General features: G+C 33.7%; 1 protein-coding gene across 2 annotated transcripts in view; it reads left to right on the forward strand.

Annotated features, from left to right (window-relative positions):
- The window catches only part of LOC126854565 (protein-tyrosine sulfotransferase), a 79,439-nt gene that overhangs the window by 465 nt on the left and 61,982 nt on the right, over positions 1-16,992 (forward strand). The window lies entirely within an intron of this gene.

Genomic DNA, 16,992 nt, shown 5'->3' on the forward strand with positions numbered 1-16,992 from the left:
GTGTGACGTTGACGAGGATGATGCGTACCTATCGTGCGTGCGTATCGTGCGTATGGTAGCCGCGCGCACGCGAAATCCGACGTTCTCACGACTCGGGGTGACTGACACCTGATGCGTCGATGACCATGCCGTGAATAGAAACGCGGAATCCGTCCTATTGAATGGCGACATACATTTCTCGAGAAGTTTCTTGCGTAAGATCCGAACGTCGTTTGTTCCGTTTGGAAGAAAAGAAAAATTGGCGCTTGCTGAATGTCGAGACGAGAAAATCGTCGCGTTACGTCACACGAGGAATTCGCTTTTTTTTTCAAACGGGAAAGAGAACTCGAAATTTAGAGCGAGCGTCAGATGGCGTCGTGTCCTTGCGCGAAGGACGAATCGCGCGGCGCGCAATTTCTTGGGTACGTGAGGACAAAAATAACATAGATTTACGAAAAATGATTTTAATAGCAATTAACAATCACAAATAACAATTTTGAACGTAAATTAGCTTAATATATACATTTGAGTATATAGTATATTTATATTTTAAATCGAATATTTCTTCTGCCACGTTGTAATATTGGAAATCGACGCGAGTAAATTTCAAACTCTTACGTATATCTTGGGAATGTAACGCATAAAATATGACTTATTAGCAACGATTAATCATAAGACTATTTTGCATGTAAATTTCAAAATAAATTATACAATACAATAAAAAAGAGCGCGAGCAAATACTTTTATATTTATTTATAATATTTAAATACATGTATGATGAAGATAATAATATTGATAATATTAATTACACATATAACTATAAAAAGTAATTATAAAATATATATTTTTTTATAACATATACTTATAATATAATATAAATAAATAAATAAATAAAATGCTTTTTTTCATGAAAATAATGAAGATATTATATATGCACTATTTTTTCAAATATTAATTCTTGATATCTTCAAATTAAAGCTTGATATTAATATTCCATTTAAATCTGCTTCAAATTAAATAATGAGAGACACAAATATTCCGTTGCTTATTTTCGCCTCTTATTTTATAAAGTTTTTCTTACTGACGTATATATAACTATTTTATTAAAAGTTAAGTTTAAATTTTACATAGAATCATATTTGTTCAGGTCAATTCTGAGAGTCTGTCTATTTTGTTACACTGACTGTCGTTTCCTGTTGATTTTTGTTAGTACGCGAGAACCAAAGGCTCGTAAAAATTACAATTACTAGGAAATAATCGTAGAAATTAAAATTGCCTAGATTTTAATAGCTTTATTCATTTAAATCATAAAATTTCTTATCAATCAAAATAAATTTTTGCTTTAATTAAAACGCGCAAGCAGTCTGATAAAATATTTTAAAATATAAACGATCTCTCGAAAATGTGTAGCTGCGAACAAAACTTGGCTTTTGCGCGGCGAGGTTATTAAATGTAACGAAACTTTATTATTCATTTAAATGAACTTTACTCTCCCAAAGTTTGCCTTCAACATTTAATTACAATTACAGGTGCATTTAATTTAAATTGTTAATGTTGAACATTACGAGAGATTGCATATGTATGGTAAATGTTTCTCTGGAATTTTGTTTCGAGAAAAAAATGGGTTGTAAATTTATTTAAAACGATTACAATTAAAATCATAAATAAACGGAATTTTAGGATACATTTGTGTGAACGAAGTTTAATTAGTGTAGGAGAGAAATTTTAGCTATTTCGTGATATGACTAATGCCCGATGAGGAAATAGAGCTATTTCATGAAATTACATTAAAATCGTAACTAATTTTACAGATATTTCAGGCATTTCAGGTACATACAGAAGAGTGAAAATATTTCACGCATTGTTATATGCAATGTCGTGTAATAATCGATTATGTCGCAAATAAAATATTTGTATACGTTTCTGTTTGTTAGTAAGTCCTGTTCGTCGATCGATGAATCATCGATAACTAATCTAGGTAATGATTGAAGTTTCAGAAGCTGCGTGTTAAATTTTGTTTTAGTGGATAATAATATGTCATCGATAATTTGCAGTATTTATTACTCATTACACAATTAATCTTTAAATTGAAACGTTACATATACAGACAAGAATTACTTTTAATTAAAGAAGCATATAGTTTCCGAGAACTTGCAGTTTTATTCTTTTATAGATTTCTTAGATATGTGATACAAAAATTTATTTAATTTATTATTATTTATTTTATTATTAATTTATTATTTATTTTTATTTATAATATTATTTAATTTATTGCTTAATACGATGTGTATAAACTGATATATATATATATATATATATATATATATATATATATATATATTTATTTTGCTTTTTTAATTCAAATAAATTCTTACAAATTGTTACAATCGCAAAATTATCATCGCAAATAATAATCGTGCTTATTAAACTACACGTGCCGTTAATTAATCTTATTAATAGACCCTAGAGTAAAATTGAAAGATTAAATAAAGATGTAACTTGAGATAGCACAGGATTCAAAATTGAAGATACCGCAAATATACCTCTTCTCTTACGAGAAACAAATTTATATCTTTCGAGGAAAAGTGCCGTAAATTATTCTCAGGGGGTGCCGCGAAATTAACCTCGAGCTTCTCGTAGCTAACACAGTACCGTATGAAAGACGCGGTGAAGCTTTGGAAACGGCGGGCAAAAATAAATATACGGCGCGCATACCGTTAACAGTGCTGTCATGCTAAGTCAATATCATAAACGTTATACGGACTAGCGAGCAAAAACAATAGCGCGAGAACTGAAACACAGAGAGAGAGAGAGAGAGAGAGAGAGAGAGAGAGAGAGAGAGAGAGAGAGAGAGAGAGAGAGAGAGAGAGAGAGAGAGAGAGAGAGAGAGAGAGAGAGAGAAGAATGAAATAATCCAAACGGAAAACCGCCGAGTCGTTTTCCGCAAGCTTACCGGAAATTATCGTTTACTTCTTCATGGTCCGCGTTACGTCTGGTATTAAAAGAACCACTGTTACAAATATCCTATGTGATTATGGCTAATCTGTAGTCGTTGTAGTTGCTCTTTATCGGAATATCTGGAATATTATGCGAAACGAGCTGCGGTTTTTTTTTTCCTAATTACGATTTCCGCCGGCATAATCATTCGTTTCATTATGATATCGCTACCTTGATCATGTCGAGCTACATATGAAATGTTCGAAAGATTTTACCTCAATGATTTCCACTTAATTTCCGGAAAACACAAGATGCACGTAACTGAAAAACAGAACTCATTAACATCGCTCTTGTATTTTTCAAACGTATTTTAAACGATAATTCGTCACAGAATTCAAAATGGAAATCAATTCGTTATCTTTACGTGCCACGTATTTTGACATGAATTTTGATTTTTGACAAGTTTCTGCTGTAAATAGAGTAGAATATTATAGATCCGCTTTAAAGTGGACTTTGAAAGACATATTCGATCCTAATAATTTCTGACGACGTGAAATTTTTAACTTTTGTTGGCTGCCATTTTTTTCATTCGTATTCCGCGATAAGAATAATTAACTACTTTACGCTTGTTGTATGCGTATCGCATCTATAAGAAGCTTGTTGCGACCGTAAAAATTATTTTTTATTCTCGACACTTTACTTCGTTACGGTTTTATAAGCCATTGATAAACTATATATGTACCTTACGGTAAATATATATTGTGTTTATATATATATATATATATATATATATATATAACCATAGTATAATTGTTTAAAAAATCTCGTTTAAATTTACGACGGATAATTTCGTTCTATGCAATAACCTTAAAGTAGAACTACTGATAATGTCAAGTTATATATACGAGATGATAAATAATGAGAATAAATAACGAGAATGTATTATTGAGCTGTATATAATTTAATCGTGCGGGAAATGTATAAAATGTAATATTCAAATGAAATTCATTGACATCCCTCAAGTAATTTGCTCTTGTCGGAGCTTGAAGGATATGTTATCTGAAAATTGAATTGTAACGATGCGGGATATATTGCCCTATGGCTAATTATTATCCAAAGTGATGTATGTATTGTTACAGGAATATAGGGCAATTTTGTATTTCAAACAACGCGTAAAGCTCGTTTTGGACGATCTATAAACTTTGTGTCAAAGTTCGGGATAGAATTGTATTTACATCAATTATAATTTTTGTCAGGTGCAATTATACATACAAAAACACATAAATCATTTAAAGATAAAGAAGGAAAAGATATGTATCATAAAATACACATCAGAAGATATATGTATCTATTAAAAAATGTGACGTAAATAAATGAAAAATTTAAATAGAATCTTGTTGCGAGTTATAATTGTTTATAATTGTTATAATTGTTTAAATTAAATTTTTAGACAAATGCTCTAGACTTTTCAATTTATATAGTTCATTAGAATTATTATTGAAAGATTTTCACATTTGCCGCATAATTAACTTGATGATTTTTTTGGACGTACACTTGGAAAATTTAGTTTAAATTTAACTTATAATAAATATGTAATATAATTAAATATTTAATTATATTAAAAATATTATTTGGTTATATACTTAATATTGCATATTTAATATTATATATTTATTTTATATTTAATATTAATATAATATTTAAAATTATATTTAATATAATTCTATATTTATTTTATATTATATGCTATATATTTTTTTAACCGGCATATTTTTTAACGAGAAAACAAATAAATTTTCCAACTGTGTAGCGACGAGTGGAATGTTGTCCTTAGTCGTTTGAATAATCTTTGCGGATATTCCAAGGTAATATCCGGATCACGCGCGCGCGCCCAAAGTTAAATCCAGACAATCTCTCGCCATTTTGAATCGTTAACGCGTATGTACGCGAAAATCCAACAGTGTCCCCTTGTTTCCGATGTTTGAACACGGGGACACTGTTGGATCGCGCGGCGTCATCCACCCATAAATCAAGGCGTCGCGTCGACGTGGTCGCACTAGCGACTGTCGCTTCTGTCAACCGATGCGATGCGGTGTGATTCGATATCCCTCATTCGATACACGCATTCATCTTGGCGAGGTGAAACCCGCGCAGCCACCCCTCGGGAAGGATCAGGGGAAGGTAGTCGAGTAACTTGTTGCGGACAACGTCTTTTGTACTCGCTTGTTGACGGATCGAACATTGCCGGAACGCTGTAGCGGTATTCGCGTTACCGATACCCGGCCTGTCTAAATCTTACTCATGAAAGGAACATAACGGCAAGCTGATGAGCTTCCGGTTTATCCGGACGGAACAATGAGACGCCCATTATCCGAACGTAAGCCGGCGGATAGTGCTACACCTGTTATCGATTATCCATACGGGATTTCCAAAAATACACGCAAGAGATATTAAACGATATGATATGTAAATACAGGGTGGGTTCCAACGTTTCGGCCAGGTCATGAAATTTTATAGGAAATTTAAATCCGAACAAAAAGTTTCCGATAAACATGGATGGAAGATCTTTAAAAAATAAGCGGCCAAAAATCTTTGAAATCACAGTTATTTTATATATTTTTAGAAATATTAAGGAAAGTCTGATTATTTTATTTGAAAGATAATTAAATTTTCTACAATTTTTGTTTCGATACTTTTTGTTAAAAAACGCATACTTTCCTTGATATTTATTAAAAATGTATAAAATAATCGGGATTTCAGAATTTTTTAGGCGCTAACTTTTTAAGGAAGCATTTTCCCATATTTATCGGAAATTTTTTGTTCAGAATTAAATTTTCTATAAAATCTGAAAGTCTGGCCGAACGTTTGGGCCCATCCTATATAAGGAGCGCGTTGTTGCAAATTAAGTCCTTCGCGATAAATATTAAAGTTTAAAAATATTTTTTTTCTTGAAAACTGAAACTTTTTTTTTTTTTTTTTACTTTAGCCAAAGACCTTTATAATTTCAAGAGCGAGATGTATTTCGGCGGTATTACGTTATTAACATCATTATCAGCAAATACGCGTTTCGCGGTTTTCCGCGCGGATTAAACCCTCTCGATTAAAGATCGATCCGACGTTAAAACGCAATGATGCGAAAACGCGCGGGGTTTCCGTACGCGGGGAAGAGATCGGCGTGCAAGCTGCAAGCTTCACCGGCTTTGTAAACCCCGAATCCTGTGTGCGCGCCGCGATATATTCGCCAACGATCATTCACGCTAGTTCTGTTTCCGATAGTTAAACTCTCTCGTTGCCTGCCTTACGCACGTGACGTAAATCACGGGGCGCAATCTCGGTATCTCGTAATTTACGAGAGGTAAATGACCTCGACTGTGTCAGTTGCGAGATTGGGAGGAGGAGGAGGAGAAGGGGGGGGGAGGAGGGTATACGGGGTGATTTGGAAAGAGGATTGCGAACTTAAAGCTTTAGCGTAACACTCGCCTAAGTAAGACATAACGCGCGTCTTTAGTAACTGCTTTGTGTGTGTGTGTGTTATGTGAAAACTGATGCTTGAAATACGGACGGTTTCCTGTATTATCCCGATAACAGATGCCCCTATATTATTTCTCCTTCTCGCGAATAAATCTATGATCCTTCAGAATTTGTGACTATTTTTGTTCGTTATATTTATATATTTATACAGCATTTTTTTTTTATTTTATATTTTAATAATTATACTGAATATGCTAGCAAGATTGGTCCCGCGTTTCAGAAACACCCAGTATAATTAAATGAAAAAAGTTGCGGGAAGGTGTAATTGACGCATAAAAACCGCTTCTCGGTTTCGCCCTCGTCCTAGAATAGAGATGTACATGCATATACACGAGATGTGAAAATAGATTAATCTTTCGAGCTAATCGAGTTTCGACACTTTTGTCGGGGGAAAAACCGCGTTAGAATTTTCGACAATGAATAGCGCCCCGCATAAACCCGGAACATCGTTATAAATGGTGAATTAACGATGTAAGAGGCGAGCTGAATTAATTTCGGCGAAGTAATTAAATTCGTCGAAATTTACCTTTTTATTCATTCCGTCAGATTTAATTAATTTACGCCGAAAATTAATTTTTCCCCGCAGTTGAAATTTAAATGAAAAATCCAACGTTATGGACACGCGATAGAAAGATACGACGCGATAATTCGCGACGCGAGAGAGATTGACGTGGCTTCTCTCTCGTTCCCATTTTTTACGCTAAAATTCTTGGGAAGCATGCTAGCGGTCGTTAAGCTCGTTAATGAATCGTCGACCAACTGTTCGCGATGTACGGCGCGTCTCTATTTAATAGATCGCGCGCGTTAAATGTACCGCTCGTCATGCGGAGAGGCTCGTAAAATATTCAAGACGAGGAAAAATCGTGACGTATTTATTTTTGAGCTTGTCGTGGAAAATCTTTCTCTCCTACCCACGCTGTAATTCTGTGCTGCTTGAAAGGTGGAAGCAGGTGGCATAAGTCGAGAAATTTGTAAAAATGTCAAATTCTCTTTTTTTTCAACGCCCTGTATATTATTTTATATGCATGTTTACAATGAAAACTCGATTCTCGAATGCGAATTTTTTTTTATTTTTATTTTATTTAATCTACAAATGTACACAATTTGGACATGCTTTTTTCATTTGAAAAAAAAAAAAATATCTTAGTAACTCACAAATTTAAATGACTAACGTTTTAAACTGTCGATAAATTTTAAATTATCAATAATTGAAAATATATTAATAATTTTTTACAAATTAATTTTAACTGATACAAAAATTAATAATAATATAATAACGTATTTTATATATAAATATACATTATAAAATATAATTTTCTATATTAGCTTTTTTTAAATGAATTTTAATTCAAGTTTTAATTAGCTCAAGATATTTTATGTTGAATATTAAAAAGTTATGAGAAAAAATTGTCTTCTATTAAAGTTTTGTCAAGAAAAACTTATTTTAAATTCATTTAAATTCTTGATTCTGCTTTTTAATATTTCATGAAAATCTTATAAATGTTATTTTAAATAGTCATCCTTATTTAAAAAATATAATTTGCTTATATATAAAATATTGGGTTACTGTTTTTTTATTATAACACGGATTTATCGTATTAACAAATTTTTTAAATGTTATTAATTTTTTTAAATATTACGTTTTTTTTTAAACATTATGTTTACATATAACATTTACAATCGTATCTCGGAGCTTTGGAGAGCTTACTCTTTATTTTATAATCTATAAATTTTATATTAGTGGCATGATTACAGCAAAAATGTCAAAATATATAAGTCTGCTTTTATTTTCTTTCTTTTGACGTTTAATTCAATATTCGATTGACGCGATCACGATTGTTAATCCATCTAGGTAGTTACGCATCGACTCTTAAAGGACATTAGGGATATAGTCGAAATAGCAGCAAAGCAGAAATGCAATAACGTGTAACTGCGTTCTCGTTACTTAATTCGATTACGTGTACAAGACGCGCGTGCCGCGAATTGCGCATCGAAACCAGTTTCCACTGACGTAGTTTCGCTCCACTAATTTCCGTTCGAAAGTGTTCATGGTCACACGAATGTAATGTTATTTATGCATTACTTATGACAGTGACGCTATTCCGCGCAATGCAATTCTCACTTGAAAATTTTATTCGTAAAATATATCTCCTTGTGCGACAATGAATTCAACTCTACATATGAGACGAATATTTTTTTTAGTTTTTTTTCTTTTTTTATTTGTATATACATATATATTTTGTTTCAATAAACTTGGCTAATCTATTTCTTTATTAAATAAAAGAAAAGATTTTTTTTAGCAAAACGAATATATTGATAAATTGCCTCTTGTATCTATTTTTCAAATCGAGAGTTTTGTTTATAATTTTTTCGATATAAAAATAAAAATAGCCGTATCGTATTGTAAAAGCAATCAAGATGAAAGCAATAATGTGTGAAAAGTCGCGCAAATCCTTTTCGCAATAGTTTACGTAATTACGTCGTCAAATCGAAAGGATACATTCTCTTGGCGGCTGATTGCAAGCGGAAATGTAATTTCCATCGATTTATAAATATTTTTTTCTAACGAAAAAAAAAAAAAATTTACTCCGTTTACATTTTTCGTTTACAAATTTCGTATATTATTGTATAAATTCACGAATAATAAGCTCGTAAAAACAATGGCGCATATAAAACATATACGCTATTACACTGATGTCATCGAAGAATCTATTTTAGACACACTTTCAGCATTTTTGCTCGGTAGTTCGCAGAAAACATCATGCATAAGGTAAGTTAACGTAAACGATATCAAGGCGCAATATGAGAGGCAGACGCGGAATTTTCTTTCTTGTGCGGCGCGCGAGTAAGATAGACGGTATCGTATATTCGCCGAAGCGGGTCTCTTAAACGTTAATGTTATGCAAACGCGAGATACGACGAGACGAACGGGGAGGGTATCGCTCCGTTTCTCAGTTGCATCGCAGAGTGTCGGATTATAGATAAGACGGAAGAAGTATCGCGCTCGTTCGTTACCGTTGCGATGGTAATGAAAGGGAAACGTCAATGAGAGAGCTCCCGGAGAAGAGAGCGAGTCGCTCTTAATTCGGATACTTGATGAAACGCACGCGAATAGCTACACATGTATTATAGGGGCGTATATTATATTATATCACATAATAAAAAATTATTAGTTAGTTAAATTACTAGTCAGCGAATGAGACAGAAAGCGAGTGAAAGTCCTTGTCATTTCTGCGTCTTTTTTTTTTTGCAAATATCTTGACATTTCTTGACATCTTATATTCGCGTAATCAGCACTGCTTCACGTACCACGTAGTCGTGTGCGAAAAACTGATTAATTCTCCTTGTCTCCGGAGACACGCGGAGCGAATAAATAAATGTCTGAATTAACTTACGTCTCGTGCGAAATTTTGTCAGCGGGACATTTTTGAATTCCACGACACGAAAATATTTCACTTTTGGTACATTTGGACGGAAAAAATATATAATACATAGAGATGTGCATAGCTACAAAAAAAAAGATATGCAGTTACAAATATTTCGAGTGCCCTTAAATATTTCAGTAAATATTTTACTGCCGTAAATATTTTACTGCCGTTATAGGATGTGTAAACAGAAATATGTAGAGTATGACAAATTAATGCCTCTTGAAGTTTTAACGTCGAATACAGATGTATGAATATTAACTCTTCTGAATGAATTATGAGCGAAAAAGACGTGAGTGTCATTTCAAATTATAGTAAACTATTATGGCAATGTGTTGAGTGCAATATTAATTAATCAAAAATAAAAAATAATTAATTAGTTAATCAAAAATAAATATAAACACATAATAAATATGTCTCATAATTTATTATTATAATTTATATATATATATATATATATATATATATATATATATATATGAAATATTTTTAAAATGAAAATTATAAAATATATACGTTTGTAATTTATTTTTCAAGATTCTCTCAGAAATTATTTTTAATCCAAGAGATGTTTCATCCACAGATCCAGATAGAAATATTAGATTAGTGTGTTATTAAAGAAGAGAATAATTCAAGATAAATGTACATCAAGATTCGAACAGACGCAGGTATTTTATATCCGCGACAGCGAAATATTTTGCATGCAAATTCGCTTGACCTGATTAAAATTTCATCGTAACTTTCGGTGACTTGCACAGACTGTGCACAATGGTCGGTACAGATTTTCCCGATTGCCAAGTTGTAACCCGTTAGTTAGTGACTTCTCTCTTCGTGTTTATGTCGCGTGCTTGCACTGCTTTATTTCAAGATACATTTATTTGTGGCACGACTTTACATCAGGCTAAATTAATGTCTTCGTATATTATGCTGTTTGAAGATTAGCATGCGCGCGAAATAATTCGTAAATCAGCTGTTCGAACGTCTTAGGTCACGAGAGATGAGATTTCGGGATATATTTCATGAGCGACGAATGAAAAATGATCATCGTGCACGAGAAAAACTTGCTAAATTACGCGAACGCTGAAAAGAATTTATTTATAACTAAATAAAAAAATATAAATTATTTTATTTATTTTCTTTATTTATTTAGTTATAAAAATATAATTTTATGTTTTTTAAAATTATATATTTATTATATATTATATATTTTTATAAATCTATATATTTTATACTTTTATAAATACTTTATTTATTTATAAAAATATATAATATATAATAAATATATAATTAATAATAATAATAATAATAATAATATAAATATTTTATTTATTTATTTATAAATAAATAAATAAGATAATTTATATTTTTTTAATATAGAAAGTATTTGTCCTATAAAAGTGCATATTTATAATTCGAAATAAAGCTCGTTAATTACAAGGAAATTGTAAATACGACTGGTAATTCAATTTCAAGTGAAAAAAGAGATTGTCACATGTTCAGAAAATGCGATTTCTCACAGAAAAATGTCACGCAAGATTTTGCGCGCGACAAATTTATCGTCCGTGATGTTAGAAATATTGTAATGTGGCTGCAACTTTAAGAATGATTCGTAATTTTTTAATTCTATTCAATTAACTGCCGTTTAGGTAGCATTTCGCGCTAGTTTGAGATTTGATCGGATTTCGCGAGTGGACGCCAAGTATTTTTTGCGGCAGCAAAATTGGCACCGTTCGTCTCGCCCGACTCTACAAGCCGATCGTGGACAAAAAGTCGAGAGATAATTGGATTCTATCCGGAGAATCGTCTATCGCGCCGCGATTTCGTGGGAGAGAGAGAGAGAGAGAGAGAGAGAAAACTCCGAATTATTCCGCGCCGAGATTGATATCGAGATTACGGCAAATCTCGTTCCTCAGATAATGCTCTTGTGATTATTATGCTGTTAGGTGCGGTACCACTCTTGGCACGTTCTACAGCGCTCATTATGTCGGCCGACCGAGAAAGAGAGAGAGAAGCAAATAAAGTCTTTGACCTTAAACTCGAATCCGAATGCGTGATGTAATGCTTGATCGTTAACCTGCTCCTGCACGGTTCCAATATCCATCCACCACGTTCGCTTATTTGTTTCTCGCGTTCGATCACCGCGCGAATTGTTGGAGCGTATCTCTTTATTGTGATTCGATTGACAAAACCATGTTCTGTGCCGTGAATCGATCTCGTTCTATTTCTATCTCGAATAAAAAAGTATCGTCATTCTCTATAATATATATATATATACTCTATGAAATCTTCCTCTATATTTCATTTTGTCAGTAATATATATTTTTTTTATATATTTTCATATAATTTCATGCTTCGAAATAATATACACTGATGATATCTATATTAAATTCGTATTTGCATTCTGTAATTTTTTAATGAAATTTTAACGAAATAATTTTATAAATAATTTTAACGAAATAAAATAATTTTATAAATAGCTTCAATATTCTAGCTTTTTATTATTTTATTAGTTTTTAGAATATTTATTTTCTCATGTGCTAATATAATTTATTATGAAAAAAAAATGCTCCTATTCGATTTAAATTATATATCTTTGGATTTTTTAAAAATCTTTTTATAAATGATTTAAATATATGAGCCACATCTGTCACCATGAATTTACTATGATATAAAAAATGGCAAACAGGAGCATACTTTTGTAAAAGAGTCATGTTTTTGACGTGACATATAATATCTGATTATCGGAGAACTTTTTTTTTGTTTTATAAGAGCGTTCCATAAAACTGAGACTTTCGGGATCTGTCATCTTGCATGTAACGATTCGACTGTCGGAAAGCATCGATTCCAAGCAATTTCTAGAATCCAACCAAGGGATTCCTTCGAAAAGTCTGTGATTCGGAGGTAGAATATCTCGGGCAAATTTCACGGATCAGAAGAAATTCCTGTCAATCCTCTCTCTCTCTCTCTCTCTCTCTCTCTCTCTCTCTCCACGCTGTCGAGTCGAGTGTGGATCATGTGAATTTCCGGATAAGTCGTCGTCGCGGTTTGAAACGATAATGACGCCGGTCGAACCACATCCCAAGGAAGGATCGTATCCCGGGGTCCGGTTGGATCGTCGCCAGATCGTTTCCGGGATTCTCGTCGACCGCGGATATTCCGCGCGATGCCTGGCAAATATTACACAAAGGAGATCATCGTACTATCCCCCGCATCTGCTGACCCCGCTGCCAATCTGATTTTCGTCGAGTATATGTATAGGGATATAATGAACCACCCTCGTGATATTAACCCTCCAGGATGCTATGTCGTGGCGAGCTCTACATAGCGCTTGGAGACTATTCTCCAAATACTCGGGAAACAATACCTAATTATAGTTAGCCAACTACACTTGTGGGGAATTTTCGCAAAACTCTTGGCAAGCAACATGAATGAATTGTTGTACCAAGATATTCTGATAAAAATCTAAAGATAAAGTAATTAATATATTTGTTTATTTGCGAAAGTTAAAAAGAATTGAGCAATTGTTTACATAATCATTTACGATAAATCTGGCAAAATAAAAGAATATTATCAATATTATAAATATTATAAATATTATAAATCTTAAGAATTGCGTTAGGGATAATTTAATGCTTTCTCACTCTGGTGCAAAAAAAATATTTATTGCCATGCTCATAGTTTTTTCTTTTTTTTTTTTTTTTTAAATAAACTTTGAAATATATATAAAACTTTCCTTTGAGTTATACATATACATATAAACTTGCGTTATTGACGTTGCTCGGCCGTTTAAGTTAAAGTAGAGTTTACTCGAGCGACATGTTAAAACTCGACGTTTCAACATGATGATCTTTTAACATTGAAAGTTATAGAGTCGAGGGATGCTAAATTTATCAAGCGCTCTCTGTCGTTATCATTTAACAACGGGATAGTCTATTATACCAAAACTATCAACGAGTAAACCGCAGTAGGCGGGGTTCGACAAGAGATTCTCTCTCTCCTCTCTCTCTCTCTTTCCTAAATCTCTACGCGTCCCTGTGTGTATTCGTGTGTCGCGTACTTTACGATCCCGCTCCTCTCCCACCGTAACGCGACATACACGACCGTGTCCCGGCGAGATTACAGAGACGTCCCGCGACGTTTGCGGGGCAATTTGCGGTACAATGATTGCGAGCCTCCGCGGCTGCAAACGAGACGACAGCACCCGCACTTGGGGACGACGGGCGTCGCCCCAAGTTGAGCGTGTCGGCGGGGAAGAGATACTTATTGCTACTCAAAATAACTATCTTGTCGCGGTCCCTTAGATCTATCAGTTGTATAAGAAAAATTTGACAACTCGAACTGAAATGCTTAAATATTTTTTTTTTTAAATAGATAAATATTTTTTTATAAAGAGATATTCAGGAAATTGAAAAAAAAAATATATATATATTTCTAATAATTCCGCTCTTGTATCGCGAGCGATCTTGTATTTCGTAAAGCATGCTGATCAAATTTGATCGTTTAACTTTGTAACATCTCGTACAATTATTACCGCGCACAGCGCGTTAATAAGTCTTCTCTTTCAAATTACCCTCGTTATACGAGAGAAAGAGAGAGAGAGAGAGAGAGAGAGGGGAGCCTTTCCGCTTTCTATCAGCGAAAGGCAAGTGCGCGGCTTTCTCTGAGTAACCTACGAGCGTTAAACGCAATTACTACAGCCGTTACGAAATATCTGACCGCGAAGGCGCGGAGGGCGAGGGGGAAGAAGGGAGGAAGATGGGGGAGGGGGAAGGAGAGGCCGCCGGTAAGGCTGCGGTTTTCGGTCCGGGACAGTTTTGTCGCGCGCGTTTCGCGGTTTTTGCGGCTCGCCGCACCGCCGGCTTTGCCGACAAGGGTACGGACGGCCCTGCTAACGATGGTTAACGAGCCCGAATGAACGGGCGATGCAACAACGTATGCGCTCGACAATACGCGCGACAGAGGCATCTCCCCCTCTTCTCTCCCCCTCCTCTCTCTCTCTCTCTCTCTCTCTCTCTCGTCCCTGGATATTCTATGCTAAATTCATCTGTCAACAACGCGCGGTTTACGTTCGTGTATGATGTCGCGGGAATTTTATTCATATCACTGCCGATATAAATAATCGGCGTAATCGAGCGACGCGCCAATGTATCTCGAGAAAAAGGAAATAGCGTCCTTATAAATCGATAATTCATTCTTTGTAAATTTATACCCGTTAATTTAATTATTTTGACAAAATGATTTCTTAGTTTGATTGTTATCGAGTTTGGAATGAGTAGAAATTACTTATAAGAATATCTATTGTTTAGAAAAATTTAATTTCATTTTTATACAAGATTTTAATAGACATTTTGTTTATATAAACTGGAAAAATTATAAAAAACAATATTTTGGCAAAATGATTTTTTTTATTGTTTAGAAAAATTTAGAATTAATCTTTTTGTAAGATTTTAGTAGACATTTTGTTTATATAAATTGGAAAGAAAAACAATGAAAATGTATTGCAATATATTTTACGGACAAATATAAATTGCAAAAGCAGGAAAGTATAACTCAGATGTAAGATATCCATATCTCAAAACGTATACGTTACACATTCCCTGGAGAAAAGATGTACATATTTAAGATACGAAACGCGATTACGTCACGTTAATTACGTAATCACGCGTCCCGCAATTTCATTTATATTACTTTACCTGGTGCTTTCCCATCTCGTATCACGCCGCACGCGATCCGAGTTTCCGTGACATTATACGATGAAGGATTACCTCGTGTCGCGGGTTTCTTTAGTGTCACGGTGAAGATGGATTTTTTTTCGCCGACAAGGGAAGCTCGTTTTCGCAGAGACAGACACACAAGACGCGAAACAGCGGAGAGCATTCTCACGTAAGACGGAGTTGAGAAAGTCGAGGACGGACACAGAGAAGTAGTAGAGAAAAAAAATAGAGAGAGAGAGAGAGAGAGAAGAACACACGAGAGGAAAGAAATGCAGCAACACCTTGTTATGGCGCGAGAAAACGAAATATCGTCGTAGAAGGAAGTCTGTATTGGACGAGAAAAACTAACGGGAGAAGAAAGGAATCGCGCCAACACACACGCGAATTGGATGGTCGATTCTCTCGTTATTATCTTACGCGACATGTAACAATTGCATTTCGACGTACGTGAGAAATCGCATCATCGAGAAAATTCCATCGGTTGGAATTTCATCTTCGTTGAAAGAGAGAGAGAGAGAGAGAGAGAGAGAGAGAGAGAGAGAGAATAAGTCAACGAGAGGGATTCGATGCAACGATGACTATGACAAAGTTCGTGAAGCTTATGCGAAGAAAAAAAGGATTCGATAAAATTATCTAGATTGTATTGTCATTTCGATTTTCGACTTGTCGTTTCGAGAGCGCAATCGCTTTTCTGGAAAAGCTTCTAAACTTTATTTATTGTAAGAAAAATGAGAGAGAGAGAGAGAGAGAGAGAGGGGGAGAGGGAGACAGACTTACAAAATTGATGGTTCGCTCACAAGTTCATGGATCTGATATCTGCTAAATTACATAAGTTTGTTAGCACGTTTAACTGCGTAAAGTTACATTAATTTTGTGTTTTCAAGCCGGTTATATCTCTAATGTTTGTAGAATTGAGGGTATCTTCAACTTCGAGAAACGAGACATATTTCTTTTCGAAAGGAAAAGGGATATTTCAAAAACGTGAATACAAGATGTTTCTAAATAAGCGTGAAAAATTTTAGGAGATGATTCTTTGTCGAAAATTAAGAGGTCTTTCATATAAATATACTCCTGTATTCCAAAATTTGAAAAAAAAAAAAATAATAAAAATTTAATTTTCACCTCTTTACCTTTAAAGGAGTGTAACTCCTCAGGAAGGAATATAGAAATGTATTTTTATATAAAAGACCACCTTTAATTTTCGGCAAAGAATGATGTCCTAAAATTTTTCATTTATTTAGAAACATCCTGGATATTTTTGTTTGAAAGAAAAGACATTTGAGTAATGAAAACAATGAAAATTATCTACCGTCCGAGTTGAAAATATTAGTGAAACATTATCTAGCTTCTAAGTAAGCATTTTTATATATATATATATATATATATATATATATATATATATATAT

This window comes from Cataglyphis hispanica, chromosome 14 (genome assembly GCF_021464435.1).
Source record: "Cataglyphis hispanica isolate Lineage 1 chromosome 14, ULB_Chis1_1.0, whole genome shotgun sequence".
Taxonomy (NCBI): domain Eukaryota; kingdom Metazoa; phylum Arthropoda; class Insecta; order Hymenoptera; family Formicidae; genus Cataglyphis; species Cataglyphis hispanica.